Source organism: Pezoporus flaviventris, unplaced genomic scaffold (genome assembly GCF_033815535.1).
Source record: "Pezoporus flaviventris isolate CSIRO_AGI_PZ_B2104156 unplaced genomic scaffold, CSIRO_AGI_Pfla_v1 ptg000025l, whole genome shotgun sequence".
Taxonomy (NCBI): Eukaryota; Metazoa; Chordata; class Aves; order Psittaciformes; family Psittacidae; genus Pezoporus; species Pezoporus flaviventris.
The window spans coordinates 30,759,796-30,778,415 of NW_026892573.1; the positions used below are offsets into that span (position 1 = coordinate 30,759,796).

The 18,620-nt window shown below is 37.9% G+C and overlaps 1 long non-coding RNA gene across 1 annotated transcript in view; it reads left to right on the forward strand.

Annotated features, from left to right (window-relative positions):
- LOC133271673 (uncharacterized) overlaps window positions 1-9,886 on the forward strand; it is a 515,341-nt gene extending 505,455 nt beyond the window's left edge. Inside the window, exon 5 of the long non-coding RNA XR_009744216.1 lies at window positions 9,420-9,886. This is a non-coding gene — a long non-coding RNA (uncharacterized LOC133271673). The remainder of the gene's footprint in view (window positions 1-9,419) is intronic.
- The last annotated feature ends 8,734 nt before the right edge of the window (window positions 9,887-18,620 follow it).

Here is an 18,620-nt window from a genome sequence, read left to right on the forward strand (position 1 = left end):
ATGGTTTTGGTTATAACTTAAGTGATGGAATTCTTTTGATATGCATATGGATTTGTCTCAGGTTCCTTTGGAAATCATCACTCTAAACTTCTGCTAGTTTTGCCATCTTGGGTACGGGGAGATCTTGTAATGGTTTGGCAGGCTTTCAGCAGGGTCTGCTATGTGTTGCCTTGGACAGTCCACTCATCTTTTCTGATAGATACTATTGCTATAATACCCATGTCAGCTAATTTGAAAGACATATGGTTTCCTATGTGCCGTATTTTCACTAGCGGCTGGATTAAAGATGGCATTGGACATTTCCAGCCATGAAAGGAGATAAATGGTCAAAATGTTCAAACACTGTCATTGAAATATTAAAGCCAAAGTTCAATCTGACTGACTGTAATTACCAGCATGTGGTTTGATATCCCACGAATAAAATGGCTGAGCCAAGTAAGATGCAGATTAGTAGAAGTCAATGGCGTATTTTGCAGTGAAACAAAACAGGCTTCCATTCTCTACTACATAGTTCTGCATGAATGAAGTGCGAAGGGGACTACTATAATTTGCTTACTTGTTAATTACTCTTATTAGTTTCTGTTGTTTCATGATTGCACTGAAATAACTTTGAAGTCTTCAACCAGGCTGAAGCCAATCTGTGAATTTCACACAAGCAGAAGGATGATGTATAACTACAGTCCTTTCCTGCAGAAAGCTGGTACTGCCATTCCAAGGAGTCAGGAAAAGGGGTTGAGCAGAATTCCCTTTGCAATACAAAAGAAATCAAACAGAAACAGGAGACTGGTTTGAATATTAAGGCAATGTTTTAAAATACACATTTTTACTTCACCTTTCTGGTTTGATTTTGGTGTTTTTTTGGTGTTTCTTCTTATTATTATTATTTGAATTGTAATCTATGTTATAATCAAAAATTAGGTTTTTATAGAATTCCTGGAGCTACAGGTTTTAGAAAAAAATGCAAAGAGATGTAAGCAATAAAAGTAAGAATATTTAATAGACAAATTAAAGACATAGCTTCATATATACTTACAATGGAATCCAGGATTTTATTATCTATGTGTTATCCCTATTTACCCATGTCTCCATGATGGTACTGAAATCCTTTTTCCCTCCACCACAATATTACATTTTTGATAGAGCAATATCATATAAAGGGAGAGGAGCTTCCTGAGTTCCATATTTTCTCTTATTGATTGCCATGTTTTTTTGCTTCTTTCATGATGCATTCCAGATATGTTTTGCATTAAGTCATTCTTTATGACCCTGGATAAAATTGCGCAACTCTTTCTGTTGGCTGGTTGTTTCTCCATCATTCAATAGAAGAGCCATTGAGAAAAATGTGTAACGTGCCTGACATTTAGATATTTTAGTAGAAGAAACACGTGCTATAGCTACCCATCCTGTGAACATATGTGGAACAGCTTATGTGTGGTATAGAGTGTCAAGAATGAAATCCTTCTGTTTAGCTGCTGCATATGCAAGAGATGCAAGTATCTGCGGTACAGACTTTCAGGGTGGCATATTGTACAAGTGTGATTGTCACTATGGCCTTTCTAATGTAAATCCCCAAAACATGTTGTGATGCTGTTTGGAGCTTTTACAATAGGAGTCTATCTCTCATGTCCAGCCTCTGCTGCCTCAGCCTGTCCTGTTGACAGAGGACTTATGGCTGCTCTGACATATGCTGCTAATATCAAGCTTTTAAGGAGCTCGTGCTTGCAGACCTCAGCTCCACTATATCCCTCACACAAACTACACAAAATCCCCCAGTAGAAAATGGACAGAATCAGCATTATAGGGAGTTTTCTTCAGTACAAATGTGTCTAAATCCAGCTACTTTACACTTTCTGATCAGAACAAAGAGGATGAACTAGAATCTGGCCTGAGGGTCTTTAATATTACATGAATTCAAGTTGTGAAAAGGCTTTGTGAACTGATACCATGAGACTACAACCAATTGTGCAATCTCAGCTACCCTACAATGCCATACATATGCAAAGGGTCTCTAGTCTGATACAAGGGTGGCTGATGCCCAGTGCTGTGATATTGTCTTCTCTCTATTAATCTCTGCAGGTTGATTTTGGCACAGTCTGCTCTGTACCCTGAGATCTTTGTGGCTGGGAAAAAGTTTGGTTTGTCTTGCAAAACTCACTCAAGGCATCTCAGACTTTGAAGAAAAGGGCAAGCCACTGCAATGACTTTGAAAGACCAAGGTGGAAGGAGATAGTGTTTCCTGGAAGGATCTATCCAACTGTTTATTAATGCATACAAATCAGGGCAAAATGCTGCTATTCACTAAGAATGGGAAAGAACCATCGGCTGAATCCTCTGGGTTGCTACCTCCTTTCTTCCTGATCTGCCCATGGGTATTTCAGAGGTTGAATTGAATAATATACTTCCATTAAGCTGTAAGCCACACTTCATTGCTGTCCATCTGAAGAATTGAGAACTTAGTGTTTAGTTTAATATCCCATTAGATCATTTACTTTATTCAGAAGCTTCCTTTCCTAAATATTGTCATTCCCTGCAAACAGGAGCCTGTCATCACCTGCTCTCTACTTGTTTGCATGCTGATAGCTCTTCTCATAAATTCCATTAATTAATGAATAGTCAGCAGGGAATTGTCTCCTCAGGCTCATTAAAGAAATGGACACTAAAATGATATGAAAGCAGCTGCCTCCTTTCTGTCATTCCCTTCTGACGGATATTGTTTTCCTCATCAGCGCTAAATTATAACACTGCTTTGATTACAGGTCCGGTTACTTGCTGCAGCTGCATTTGGAGATGGGAATCTTAACTACGTAGTCATGTTTAATTGATATCCTAATCAAACTGTTAACATAGTAAAAAAAAACGCAGCACTTCAATACATCAAGCTTGTGTACGTATATTAAATACTGCTGGATGCTTTTTTGACCTTGTAGGCAGATTGAAAAGACATGTTGTTTCTTGAATCTTTCTAATAAGCCACTGATTATTACCTGTGCTCATTTGGGAACCAGAAGCATAAATCTGTGCAAAATCTAAGGATCCTAAACACAAATGGTTTTGATCCCCATTGCAGGGCCTAAATGTGAATGTTCATTTCTGTGCTGCAAAAAAAAAAAAGATAAATGGTTAGAAATTACTTATCTTAAAGCAGAGGATGAGATCTGAATTTCACCTGAATTTTTGTAGTCAAAAACTGTTCTCCATCAAAGAGTAAATCTAGGTTGGGCAGATAATCTATATCACTATTATGTTATAGATTATTATATGTATTAATTATATATGCTATATATTATTATATATATAATTAAAATTATATAATATTTTATATTTTTATATTATAGATTATCTTATATTATGAAATTTGGAAGATGTTCTAATTTGTACAAGGAGGGTGGTTGAGCCAGACCTGCCTATATACACAATTGTATGTAACGTGCGTCAGATACAGAGTTTAAATTCTAACTCATCCCTTGCTGTTGAAAACTTATTCATAGACCAGACCACATCAGGACAGGCTCCTAACACTGCTGAGACATGCTGACTCTCTGCTACCACAGTCTTTAAATAAGAGATGCCTTGTAGTTTTGTTGTTGTTAAGCATTGTTGTTAACTGTGTCTTTAGTGGTTAGCACTTGCACTCAGATTAAATCGGATCACTTACTGAGGTCTAGGGCCAAGTGAGAGATTGGAAACAAGTAAAGGGGGAAAGTCTTTGGTCTGGTGCTGAAAACCAAATTCAAGTTCAACCCAAAGGAAAGAGAAAAGGGGAAGAGGAAGAAATCTTACAGCAGTCTTTCAATACCTTAAGGGGGCTTAAAAGAATTCCAGAGAATGACTTTTTACAGGTTCTCAAACACAGTTCTCAAATGAACTTAAAGGGAGTGGAAAACGTCAAATCTCTTTGTCTTCCTGTGCATGAAGTTGCATTCCAAGACTGCATTTGAACTTTCACTATCAAATGTAATCACCTTTTGTTGACAAACCCCAAACTTTCAGATTCAAATGTGTTACCTTATTAATACAATTAAAGAATCCTTGCTTCGCCTTGAAAACTGCTCAGAGATTTCCATTAGATGTTTCAGATTTTGTGAAGGGTGAATCTAGAGTTGTTGATTAATCTACAGTTAATCGGGAATTTAAAATCCTAATTATATTTCAAAGGAAGATTAACATTTGAAGGGACTCTCTCTGTTATCTCCACTTTCTACATTGTTGGAACATTGTTTGTTTCCATATTGTTGCATTCGTCAGCATGGGCACGCACCACCTCAACTGTCTTAACTAGGAGATCTGGTCTAGATTCAACCTATTTATAGTAGCACTTTTGCTTAATTTTTTTTGAGCTTCAATAGCTAAAAAATGGATGATTTTTACTAAGTTTGATGTGTGACCATTACTTCTTATAGAGACCAGTAAAAGTGGGTTCAGAAAAACCCTACTTGAGACATGTGTTGATCAAATAGGGGTTTTATTCTCCTGTTGTAAACATCTTAAATCATTCTGCTGCAAAGAGTCTCAGCTTTACTATTCCATTTGCACTTAGCAGAGCAATTTGGCCTTTAAACTGAAGCAGCTGGACTTTTCAATAGTAGTTAGAATCCCACTCTCCCCATTCAGTTCTTCAATGCAAATGTTCTCAGGTTTTGTTGATAGTGCTGTATCCTGTTAAATATTATTACCTTGAGTAAATAACCAAAAATATTTCATTTTTTCTTTCAAATGCTTAAGTTCTTTCTTTCTTTGATAGCCTGTGATGGCAGTGTATGTATTAATTGAATAATGTCTCCCTTTGAACTGTGGCAGCAGTGAATAGATCTTGGTAGCTTAGTACAACATATATATCACATTTTTCTGCAAGTCTGTGGGGGATTCACATCTGGTTTAGGATTATTTAGAAATGTCACAGCTCTACCATAAAGAAAAGTATAAAAACCATTCTCTGTAACAGTTTGTAACTGGGTCCAAGTGTGGCCATTTCAGCTGCCTTAAATTAGATGAAATCAATTTGAAACCAAGAGGATTGTTCATGGGCATGTTATAAAGTTCATGATGCAAATTCAAAGCTTCCAGTGACTTGAGTGGGTTTTAGCTGCAATTCAAATAGGGGTGGATTCTAAAATGAAACACCTGTTATTCTTGAGACCTGGTGCACATCTATTAATTGTTGCAATGGTTAGCCTTGTTTTTATCTTTTTAAAGACATTTTAGTAACAATTGTGTTCACTAGAGATGTTGTAGCTATGCAATTCCTTCAGACCTTTCTTTTGCTGAACAGAAGTCTCTCGAAAACCGTTCTCTAATTCAAGGATCCGAAAAGATAAACTGGGTTTATCAATTCATCTCACATAAAGAGCCTGGTTATTCAGTAGCAGAAGTGCTTTTAGCAGTCAGGGAGGTTAAATATGGATTTATCCCATGTATAGCAAAAATTTTATCTATTTTTAAACCTTTCTTTTTTTTTCAACACTCACATCTCTTTTTGTGTATATTGATCTCTAAGCTTCAAGTTATTACATGATTTATGCCTCTAAGGTAATTCATTATTTATAACATCTATTTCTTGTTAATTAAAATGTGCAGTTAGCTTAGTATTTGACATCATTGTTCAATTAACTCAGTAGATCCTTTAAAGTAAAAGCCATGACGTGATCTTCCAATAACATTACACTTGATGCTGTTGTTACATACCAACGACTGTAATGTAATAATAAAACAACAAAAAAAGTGGGCATCCATTACAGAGGAGCCAGGCTCTCTAGCTGCTAGTAAGGACCTGAAGACAGGAGAGGAGGGGAAATTCCTAGATATAAGATCTGTGTCCACAGTTACGAAGAGAAGGAGCTTGTATAAAAGGAAAAGCAAAAAATCTCTGATGAATTTTTACTTAACCATACAGGCAGATAAATCAGTGTTTTGTACCACTGGAAAAAAAACCTACTTTTTTTTCTGACACAAGAGTGAAGAGTAACAGTGAATTAACCTGAGCTGGGTTGTTTTTCATTTAGAAATGTGCAATGTATAAATCTATAACTAATGTGTTTTGATTGATGTGAGCTGTAGTTAGAACCCTACTGGAAGTCCTGTGATGAAAAAGCTTCTTCATCTGTGAGTCACCGCCTGAAGAGCTTTGCTGCTGGGATTATTGACAGTGGTTGACAGCGTGGTGAACTGCAGCTATTTCCACTCAGTCAGGAACCTGAGATTTTCCCAAGGCAAAGAACGAGTTTTCCTTTTTGGACACACTTGGTATTTGTGTTGCCTTGGAGAATATGATAAAGGAAACTTCTGCAATACAGATATAATGATATTTGGAGGAAAGAAACAGGATGTTGACTTTGGTTCAGCAGTCTTCAAGAAGCCTTCAATAGATTCAGGAAATTACTGACATCTTGGACCTCTTCATTGGATCTTAGGATGGTTTGCATGGAAGGGACCTTAAAGCACATCCAGTTCCAACTCCCTGACACAGGCAGGGACACATTCCAGTAAACAAGGTTGCTCCAAGCCCAGTCCAACCTGGCCTTGAACACTGCCAGGGATGGGGCAGAATTGTGGTTTAAGCACAGATAATAGCTAAGTACCATGCAGCAGCTCATTCAGCTCCTTTAATTCTCAAGTATCAATTTGTTTATTGTGTTTATTAGAAACCAAGAAACACACATCTTATGTATTCATTGCTCCGTGTTTAAGTAATTATTCAGCAATCTAAATTAGTGGAAAAAGACTACCATGTGAGAAAAGGTGAGTGTGAAGATCATGTAGTCAGGTCATTATTTGCACTAATTGCATTATGTGGACTAATATTCTTTGTAAATGAAAGTGGCACCAGTTCCTTGTCTCTTCATGCAGATCATTCTATGTTACTGTAATTTCCACATGTCTGAACGAGGAAGTTTATTTATATTTGTATGTAAACCATGCTCTCATCTTCAGGAAAGGAAGTATATTCTCATTTATATAGACTCCACTCTCATTCGAATTCATACAAACAGATTAAAACAAATAGCAAAAATCTATGTTATGTAAGAAACAGTCAAGAGGTGAGACATTGTTTCTAGCCATATTTTGAATCTAATTCAGAGGTTCCTCAAATTAAATGGTCTTATTATAGATTTCACTTTCCAGTTTGGATTTCCTATTATGATGATCTTTTTCAAAGCACACCACCAGTACATGAGATCAACATACTTACAGAACTATACTGGGGTACAGTGCTTACATTAGAAACTCACATGGCACCCTGATTCCTTTCTAAGAGTATATATTAGGTAAATATACAGTAAGTTTAGTCATGAAGGACAATAGGAAGATGCTGCCTTGCAATGGATTAGACCTGAAGCATACATAAGTTACTGCAAAAACAAAGCTTTCTCTCACTTCTTACGTAACTCCAGTTAATCAGGACTAAAATGTCCTATTGTGGGTATGAAAGTACTATTTACCCAGATATTAAAGAATGCTCTGACTGGTCCTTTAAAGCAGAAGTTCAAATGAAATCACTGTCAAACCTGACAAAAAAATATTTTTAAGCTCTTCAGGAAGAAGGAAATTTGAAACTTTAATGGTTGGAATTGGTTTGATAAATGGCACTGTAGAAAGGACACGCAACTGTTGAACAAGCAAATAAACAGATATGCCTCCCAAACTAGATATGAAAACAGCTTCACTACCAAGGAAAGGCATCTAAAGGCTAAGGAGTTTCCAAAGCCATGAATGTGAGCAAATATGAACAGAAAGAATTTAGGGTTATTTGGGATTATCACAGCAGCCCAAATAAAATGGATTTTAATGTTGATCTGTTTTTTGTGAGATGCAAATGAAACACACAAAGATGCTTTAGGGAGGATCAGATTTAACAGCTCTGAAACATTGTGTATTTAAAAGCATAACATAAATTTTAATCATCATTTCCATATGGGAAGTTCTGTGGATGGAGCTGCAGAGCTCACAGTAATACAGCTATTTATGCCAGTGTTTGCGGCACTGGGGCTAACAAGCAACGTCTCACAAGGACAGAAGGGAAATGTACTATAAACACTGGGATCAGCACCATGGTAAAATGCTGACTTCCATCCCCTCCTAGCTTTCATAGACAGCAGCCCTCTGGCTCCTTTTCTGTAGCACATTCTGTCCATGATTTGTTATGGAAGTTCTGGGCTGTGTGGGATTTGGGAGAATAAATGTAGAAGACAATACATTTGCTGTAGTTTTTCTACAGTCATAGGTGACAGGACTTGATGATGAGGTGATAATTTGCTTTTTTGTCTGGCCACTAAACCCACTACAATACCTTTAAGAAAATGACTCCTAAAGAGATCTTAATGAACCAGCTGAAAATTTACCATTATTGCAGAATCATAGAATCATAGAATAGTTAGGGTTGGAAAGGACCCTAAGATCATCCACTTCCAAGCCCCTGCCATTGGCAGGGACAACACACACTAAACCATGTTGCCCAAGGCTCTGTCCAAACTGGCCTTGAACGCTACCTGGGATGGAGCATTTACCACTTCTTTGGGCAACCTGTTCCAGTGCCTCATTACCCTCAAAGTAAAGAACTTCTTCCTTATATCCCATGTAAACTTCCCTTGTTTCAGTTTGAACCCATTACCCCTTGTCCTATCATTACAGTCCCTAATGAAGAGTCCCTCTCCAGCATCCTTGTAGCCCCCTTCAGATACTGGAAGGCTGCTATGAGGTCTCCACGCAGCCTTCTCTTCTTCAAGCTGAACAGCCCCAACTTTCTCAGCCTATCTTCATATTGTGGGTGCTTCAGCTCCGATCATCCTCATGGCATCCTCTGGATTTGCTCCAGCAGCTGCATGTCCTTCTTATTTTGAGGACACCAAAACTGTACACACAAGTTTCTTGTTACAAAGACTTACTTTGGAACAAATGATGTTGCACTTTAAACCTCTACTGAGTAAGTAAGTACTCAGGGAGGGTCTTGAACAGTGGCTGGAAAAAAATAAGCCAAAATTGAATTACTTTTTCCTCTTTCTACTTAGTCTACTCAGCTTTTAAATACAGGATCTGCTGGATGATAATTCATTGACACAGTTTATTATATTTTCAAATTTGGGGGAAAAAAGTAAAGAATCACTGCATTTCAGACAAGGTATATTTAGCAAACACAGCTTCCCCTGGAGCTTTGTACTCCACATAATTACATTCCCCATACAGTAATTGAAACTTGCGAATACGTCAAACTGTGTGTTTTCACAAACCAGCAGTAATCAACTCAAATGATTTAAATTCACTATTTGACAAAATTGCTATAAATATGACAGAAAAAAAAAGATATTTCTGGGGTGTATTGCTTCATGACTATATCAAATGAGTACCTAGGGAGAGTAGTGCATTGTGTTCCTATGTAAATCTGCAGGATAGCAACAGTCAGTATACCGAATTCTTGTTTTTTCCAGGAATTCTATTCAAGTTTACTAAAGGATTTACTGAAATGGAAGGGAAAGCTCTGTGGACCATCCATGTACATCTCTGATTCCAAAATTACCATCAAATCAAACAATTGGAAACTGCTGGCCAGAAGCTCAGCAGCCTTCAGCAGGAATAGCTCCACTGAAGTCAGATAAAACAATGCTGATTCTTACCAACAGAGAATTCAAATTGCACTTCAAGGGGGCATGCCCATGCTGCTTGCCCTGCATTGTTGCAATAGACTTGTCACCTCCACAAAGACTATTCTAAGACAAGCGCTTGTACTATTTGTTGTTCATTTCATGTGTGACAGAAATGGCTCTCAAGGGGTTCATGAAAGCCAAATGCTGATTGTAGTTTCCAGCCCTTCTCAGCCTTGGAGATGCCATCAGTCCCTAAGAAAAAGATTACTCCAACACGTTTTCTGTGCAGATTGAAAGGAAAAGGAGAGGGCAGGGGGATGGAATCGGTCTGGGTGTCCTAAATTGTTGTTGGATGTTTCCTAGCATAAAGTTGAGGAGTTCATTCATCTCATCCTGACAGAAAGGCACACAGTATATTAACTGATAATGTGTACCACTGCTGGTGAAAAGAATAAATGGAGTCAGTGCAGGAAATATGCATAAGGAAACATTTGTACAGTGGTGTTAGGAAGCAGAGAACTTTCCAGGGGTCTTTTAAAACATCTCAGTTCTATCTACTCTTTGATAGCCTCTGGAGGTAGGATGAATCAAAGAAGAGGAAAGGAAAAGCAGAAAGCCATGCAGATAACTTTTCCATCCCTTTAATTACATGTGTGGATTAAAAGGTAAAAAAAAAAAAGGTGAAAACGCAGATCCTGCCACAGTTGCATTGCAGTTGTTAAAGAGTAATGCAGCCGCTAAACATATATAACTGCAGCAGGAGCAAGAGAGAAGGAACAAGATTTAAGAGGGGGGGGTTATCTCTTAATTCATCCCTCTGACTCTATAGTACAAGGCTGAGTTTAAACTTATTCACTCATCTTTTCTGTCTCTGTAAATTCCCTCAAAAGTCAGAACTCCCTGTTGACATTCCCTGCAGTGATGCACTAAAGTGGCTGGATGTAGAGGAATATCTCAGACAAAAGAGCTAACTCGTTTATCGGTATTTTTCTCTTTAGTATTATTCTCTTAAATAGAAATATTTTGTGTTTTTCTTCTGCAAACAGACTGATCTGCGCTTGAATATGTATGTGCAGAACCACAATATTTTATCTGAAAAAGTAATCATATCTATCCTATATCTAGCTTAAGAAATGATACAATGAAAGACATAGCTAAACACCCCAATTATGAATCATGTCTCACTGATTCAGCCTGTTTCTTCAGTATGAGAAGCATCGGCCTGGCAAATCAACACAGAGCTTCTTCTAGCTGCAGAATGGCCACTTGAGCTGTCCAGTGGCATCTAAACAGCTGAAGTTGAACATAACCAAATGTTCTTTTTAATCAGTGCAGTGATTTAAACTGATGTTGCATTCATCCTCTGTTCAAAGCTTAGAGTCTGAGAAGAAGCCTTAAGCTATGTTGAGTGTTGAGACACAGGAAGAATTTTTCACAGAATTTACACAGGATTCAAAGTATTCCAAAGAGTTGATTTAATTAAAAAATTATATTTATCACTGTGTAAGATTATGAGATACTTGAACCGACTGAAAATGCAGTAAATCTCGGATGTTGTGCCTTATAATGAAGAACTGATGCACAAACCAGACTACTTCAGTGGAGGGCAGGTACCAGGGGAGTTACATCATTTCCATTTTTCAAGTAATATTCTCAGATGAAGCACATAAGTGAATGTGCCACTCTTGCATTGCATGGCATAGAATCATGGAATAGTTTAGGTTGGAAGAGACCTTAAACTTCATTTAGTCTATCCCCCCCCCCACCAGCAAGGATGTCTTTCACCAATCCAGGTTTCTCAAAGCCCTGTCCAACATGACCTTGGAAACTGCCAGGGATGGAGCATCCAGAACTTCTCTGGGCAACCTGTGCCAGTGCCTCACTACCCTCAGAGGGAAGATTTCTTGCTAATATCTAATCTAAATCTATCATCTTTCAGTTTAAGGCTATTACAAAGCCATTGCCCCTTGTCATATTGCAACAGGCACTTCTAAGGGTCTGTCCCCATCTTTCTTATAAGCCCCCCTTTAGGCAGTGGAGCTGCTCTCAGGTCTCCCCTTAAGGAGCCTTCTCTTCTCCAGGCTGAACCAGCCCAGCTCTCTCAGCCTGGCTCCAGAGCAGAACTGCTTCAGCCCTTGCAGCATCTCCATGGCCTCCTCTGAACTCACTCCAACAGCCCCAGGTGAGGCTGGTCAAGGCAATCAAGGGTAATTTATATTCTCAGGGTCCAGATATCGAGATCAATTAATTTAAATTTAATCAATTATCAATCCATTTATTTGTTTGTTTTATACTGATCTTTCTTCTGCCAGCAAACCAAGGGGATTCGGTTGGTAGGCAAATTTGACATTCCATGCCAGAAGAAGTTCTTTCATTTAAATATATATAATCAAATATATATGGTTGGGAACAGAAAGTTAGGGAGTTTCAGAAATCTGTGTTCTTGTATACTTTGTTGGAATTACATGAGATATGGTCTCATTTGAAATGCAGTGATTTCAGATTCCATAATGGGCATTCACAGGCAGGAATTTGACTGCTTGATGTCTCCTCCAATATTGTTTTAGAAGCTTACACCCTTAATTGAGGTTAGCCCTTCTGCAAGTCCACTGGCACAGAAAATGAAGCATGATTGTTGATATTGCATGTGTACTAGCAGCTGCTTTCAGAATGTATTTGTTGGACAAAATATCCCAGAACACATAATCCTGGGATAGTTTAAATTTCAGAAAACAGTAAGAAAGTCCAAAATCATTTTAACAAGACATGATTTGCATCCCCCCATTCTCCCTAGTCACAAATAAACAGCTTATTTACAAGAAGGCTTATTGCTATTAGGGTTTCATGTTCTTTCAGAATTAGAATGTAGCTTAACAAATAGATTTGTATCAGTGACATGAGCTAATGGTCGAGCTATCGCCTGAAAATGTGACACTCCTATTAACACATCTCAGTTTAGGTTCCCTAATGAGCATTCCAGTTTATTTTAAAAGACAGTGAAAAGAAAGTTCTTACATATTAAACAGTTGCCACTTGTTTATTTAGCACATTTACTGAAGATAAACAGCCACAAGGGCTGTGTCATTTGCACAGGGTCTATCTATCCAGTCTTCCAGTGGTGTCTGTTAGCACAGGCCCATTTAAAACAGCTGCAGATTTGCTTTTGTACATGCAATAATCACAGTAATTTAATGTAATGCAGTTTACCAAAACCTTTTAACCACTCAGATTTAATGGAATCTTTATATTCATTGTTTTAGTCTTTGTACTGTTCCAAGTTAGAGCTTACTGGTAGGTAAACAAGAGCTGAGGCAAACTGGATTTTAAAATAATAGGTGTGCCTGTTGCATGTAGTGTAAAGTGACATTTTATTAAGCTATTGATGCTAAAAAGCTAGTGTCATACTGTGCTACCCGAGTGTTTTCCCGTGGTCTCCAGAATGTGCTGATAAATCATTCTTTTGTACTCTTTTCCTGAAAAGCTTTGACCACAAGAAATAGATCTGATTTTCTATTTGCTCCAGGTTTGTATTTGACTAACATGTTAAACCAAAGATTTAAGCACTGGTGTTATGAATTGTCTCATAGGGTATTCCAACTTCGGCTTAGAATATCTACTTAACTCTTTCTTGAAAGTTCTAGTTTTCCTCTATCAAAAGTGAATATTATGCAGCCACACTAAGTGCTCATAATTTGAATTACAGGAGTAAAATCTTACACATTCTTACACATTGAGTCCCTCTTACTATTCTGAATTACATCAGATTCCTGATACTCTTTGCTGCAATTATGTTGAAATGATATTCATATTGTATAAGCCAAGGGGGCACGGACAGTGTAGCTATTAGATGCTGTCTTGATACTAGATTTGGAGTTCCTGGTTCTTTCACACTTTCAACTTGATTGGACTGATTGGAATCTGGGTTACCTTTTGGTATTTAATGACTCTGGTCTTGTAGACCCAATGCCAGGTCTACATGTATGACAGGATATCCATTTGGAGCTTTGGGAAAGAAAAAACACATTTTCTTCCCTGAATGATCCCATTGTACCATATGAGCTAGGAGATTTATTCTTCTTATTTTCATATGCCCATCTGAGCTTTAGGGTTCCCATTTGAGTGGTTTAGAGGCTTAATATGTTCTTGTCAGAGAGGGACCAGCAGAACAGAGTAGAGATACTGATATCCTTTAACATGTAGTAGACAGTAAGTGCAGTACAATACCTAGGCAGATGAGGGAAGAAGGTCTTCTGAACACATAACATGTATAATCCTAAAGAACACTGTACGTATGTAAATAAGATTAAAACCAATACGTACACGTTCATATATTCAGATTGTATACACCAATGGGGGTTTATTTTGGAGTGTGATGTGTAATTTAGATGTCTGTATTTAAGAGTCTGACCCCATCACTTTAAAACCTAATGTATTTTCCTTTTTACTCTACAAACACCAAGTAATAACAATTTGATTTCATTTTATAAATGCTGTCACAAACACAGACTCCAACACTAATCCTTCCTTAGTGTGTTCGGGTAAAATCATATTCCTGGCTTTGAACTCAGTATGCCATGTGTTTCCGTACACAAAGTGAACAGCTCGTATGAGAATAAGTATCTCACCTGAGCTCAGGTGGGCTTTCTGTAAAGGGAACTACATACTGCTTTAGGACCACATCTAATGTTTGTGGGAGCAGCTCTTTTTTCTTTCACTTTGGAGGATGTCAGCATCTCATGAGCCTATCCTTAACCATCTTTAGGTTTTGGTTAGCGGCATTGTGGAGGTTGAGTATACAGGTATCAAAGTGCAGCTGTATGACTCAAAGAGTTCTTTTCAGGTTTGGCAGCTAATACAGGAAGGTAGGAACTGCTTAATAATCCTAACAGACAGAAAGGAGTTACGACTGTGGACACAGAGCTTCATCTGCTCAGTGTTACAAAATGTGGAGGGAGGTAAGGTGCTTCAACCTGAAATAGTATTTGTAGCTGGCTGTCAAAATCTTCCACTGGATAGTCCCACCCTGAAAATTTGCTCTTTCATGCACGTGGCCACGTGTGTAACATCTTTTTCCTGTCATTAATAAGGAGCCAGTCACACTTAAGACTCAAAAATTAATATAGGAGAAAAAGGCTTCCTATAGTGTCAAAAATTAACATGGAAAACCAGGCCTCCTAATGATGGGACATAGACCTACATTTAATTCTGTTGTATCACTAACGTTAACAAAAATATCTTAAATCTTATATCCTTATAACTGGCCTTACCTCTTATCTAGGAAATCCTAAACCCTGTTGATTCCTAGAATTTGAGAGGTGTAGGAAAAAGATCACTTTATAACAGACCTGCCTTTTACTCCTCTCTGCATATTCAATGCTGGCCCTAGCTGAAGCCATAACACAGGGGAAAGGTGAAAGCAGAGCTTTGACCTGAAGCACTCTAGCCCTCTCACACTGTAACTCACCCACACTGCACCCTGCCTGCAGCACCATGCAGTAGCTGTGGTATTATTGCTGGAGTGCAATCCGCTTAACCCCAAAGATGTATGCTTTATAGGGTGCACACTGCAGACAAAACAGGAAGAGCTCAAGAAGTGAAAACCCCTAGCTGAATGTGATCAGGTCTCATTGTGTTTGCTGGTTTGACATATTGGAGTGCAATACTAAATTGTGCTATGTGTGTAGACCTCGATTCTGCAAAATACAAGAGATGGGATAACAAGACAGTCAGTCATGCTCTGTCCTGTGTTTCGCCTTCTCAAGGAAGCTTGTAGAGGGACTTAATGAACTTAAAGGTCTTTTTTGACCTAGCTGGTTCTATGATTTTATGATTATCTGCATCTCTGCACTGGTATGGATTACCTGGGAGCCAGGCTGGGTTTTCTTTGCATGGTCTTAACAACAGTTTGTGGGGTTATGCTGGGAATGTTAAACTTTACTACTCAGCACAGATTACATGCTTAATGATGCTCTGACTCTGACTGACATGTGGTCCAGCCTGCTCCAGGAGACATAGCCAGGAAATGTTCTCCATGTTCTTTGGAGAGGGCTCCCCTGAGGGAAGCTGTGATGCTGCTCTAGCTCAGAATTGGCTGCGTGTATATTGATATATCTTCATCTCACACAATACATCCTGATACGCGGAAAACATGATCTATGTTACCCATCATACTGCAAAGAAATATTTCTGGTGCTTTGCCCTTTGCTCACCTAGAATGACCTTCTTTTGGATAACATTATAGTCAATGTGGAGAAGGGACTAGAGACAGGTTAGCCTTTAGAAAATGCTTTAAAAACCTTTGTATGGATGCTGCATGAAGTATCCTTTGAGTTTTGGCATGTTCCTGTCACTTTTACTCATATCTTCCTGTCTTTCACTTCCCTTCTAAGTGGGGCTGCAAGTCTGTTATGGAAAATTTAAGAACAAGCAAAGGTAACAATGCCTAAAATCATGGAAATTACATCAGGACATACAACAGCAACAACAAAAAGGAATTTTACAGACACTTTTAGTTTTCCTTTTATTTTTTTTAGCTTTCCAGAATTGATCCTTATTCATATGGGTGGGTTCGGTAGAGATGGGCTGTGTGACATGATAGTTTTCTTTTCACTCAGCCTGTAAAAGTAGGATGTTTGTGTAGATTTCTTAGACATTTTCCTTCCTTTGGCGCTTGATGCCATCTGTATTTCCTGTTAGATATGAGATGTTCAGACCTCTCAGATCTACGTCCTGAATGAGTCTTATTCTTCATGATGTTTCTCTTTCTTTTAATACCATTATTATTTAAATATCTGTGCTTTTTAATATTAGGGATTTTTTTCCTCAATTGTATAGGTGATTGAGTTATCTAGTTATATGCATGTTAGCTACTGGTACATTTTTGTATTTTATATGGTAGGTATGCTACCAAATCATCCTCAGACTGCCTTATCCATTTATAGATGGGAAGTAAGAGGCTCAACTGCTGTCCTTTGCTCTTGATGCTCAGTCTTATCTTACGATTTTCTCATTCACCTACATGCTCACACATCAGAACAGAAATGCCAAAAAGTCAAAATGTTACTGGAAAAAGAATAGAGAAACCTGTCAGGTATTCTAAGACACTGATGACAACTATGACTTACAGCCTCTGGTGTTCTGAGGCAGTGGTATAAAATAAAGAACCTGTGGATGATGGATCTTAATACAGTAGACCTTTTTTCCCCCCAGTACCTTGAGTAAGGATAACCAGTAAAAATAAGGATAACCAGCTATAAAAATGCTTCAGCTAAGAAAAGAATATCTTCCATTTGTTTTGCATTCACTGTGTGCAGGTGAATAATGTATATACCAAAGGATTATCAGCTGGGACTTCCCCTGAATGGCTTTTTCTGACATAAATTTGTGATGCCTCAATTATTGCTGGCAAATACTAACACACTCTTTCCTTTACAGATGGTTTGTTACCTAATCAATCTAACCTTATAGCCAGCCATGGAAAATGAGTTATCTTCTGCAATGCAAAGATCTCTCCTTTCTTTAACTTTCTTTGACTGTGACAGTGTCTTATCCTAAAGCTGTCTACAAGGAACATGGTTACAAGTTGGTTTCTTTGCATGCTGTTCTCTTTTGAGATGATTGCAAGTAAATTTAAAAGAATCATAGAATGGTTTGGGTTGGGAAAGACCATTAGATCATCTAGTTCCAAACCCCTGCCATGGGCAGGGATACCTCACACTAGACCATGTTGCATGCCATTGGAGCACTAGCTGAAATACAGTGCCTGAAGTTCGTATAGAGATATATAAACTCTGGTGTACGAGTATGGACCTAACCCCTCTCTGAGAGTGAGACGAGGTCAATCCTACCCTTAGAAAAACTGCAGTGGGAGCTTTTAGCCAGTTATGCCTTATAACCATTCTGTAATGCTAAATGGGATTCATAAGTTGATGCAGCTATTTTCCCATTTCTGGTGTAGTTTGACAATTTTAACATCGTTTAATATTATTTTCATTAGCATGACTTTTGCACATTGGTTGCACATGGAATCAAAACAACCCCAGAATATTAAGCACAGACTTTCAGGTAAAGAACAAGGTAAATGCTATTTTAAAATACACACAAGTCATAAATAGTTTTTTTTTTGCTAGGTTTAATTGCCTACATTTGATTGACTTGCAAGACTGTTTGTAGCAGCACCATCTAGGGGCTACAGTGAATAATAGTGCTAACAAGATGTAGGGAATTTTCCAAACCTGTTTTTCAGTCTCACTGACACAGCTACAGAGTTGAATGAGATTCATTTGGACTTTCAATAATTCTTTGTTCAGTGAGCTTCAGTGACTCGTTTTTTACTGAAATACAGAGACATGAGAAAAAAGAAAGTGGGTTTGACTCGATGTTTAAATGAAATGACTTGGTGGAAATTTGGCTCCACTGAAAGCAATGTGAAAGCTTCCATTGATGTCTGTGAGCTGAGATTTTACTGGATTACTTCTCCTATTTAAACATATTCCTCCTTTAATGAAATACGTTTACATCTGTAACATCTGAGACAGACAATTCTAAGGCTTAATCTTTCTGTAGCATCTTTACACTTGAGTTGAAGAGTTGAAAGCAAATCAGAAATAATAACCAGACATTTATGTTTTCTGCTTAAGAGACTGTGCAGAACTGCATTGCTCTATTCTGTCTCTTTCCCTTGCCTTTCCAATACACAAAACATTTCATCCATCAGTAGCTACTCCCTCAAAGCCCAAAAAACTCTATAAATTCTGGATTATCTCTGTAGTCTCTAATAAGAAAGAAAATATTTGAGGACTGACCTCCTCTTTCTTAAATTCCCTAGTTGAAAGCACAAGTAACTAATCACGTCAGTAGAATTGAAGGGATAGAACTAATGGCATCAGAAAAATAATCAGCAGATATTAGGGTCCAGTTTCAATAATCATCTGCTAGTTTTGTTTTACCTCCTACCTATTGTTTTTTCAAGCTTTTGTGTGCAGGAATAGTCATGATAATGTGCTCATTGCCAATTACTACATCTTTTAGAAGAAATTACAAATT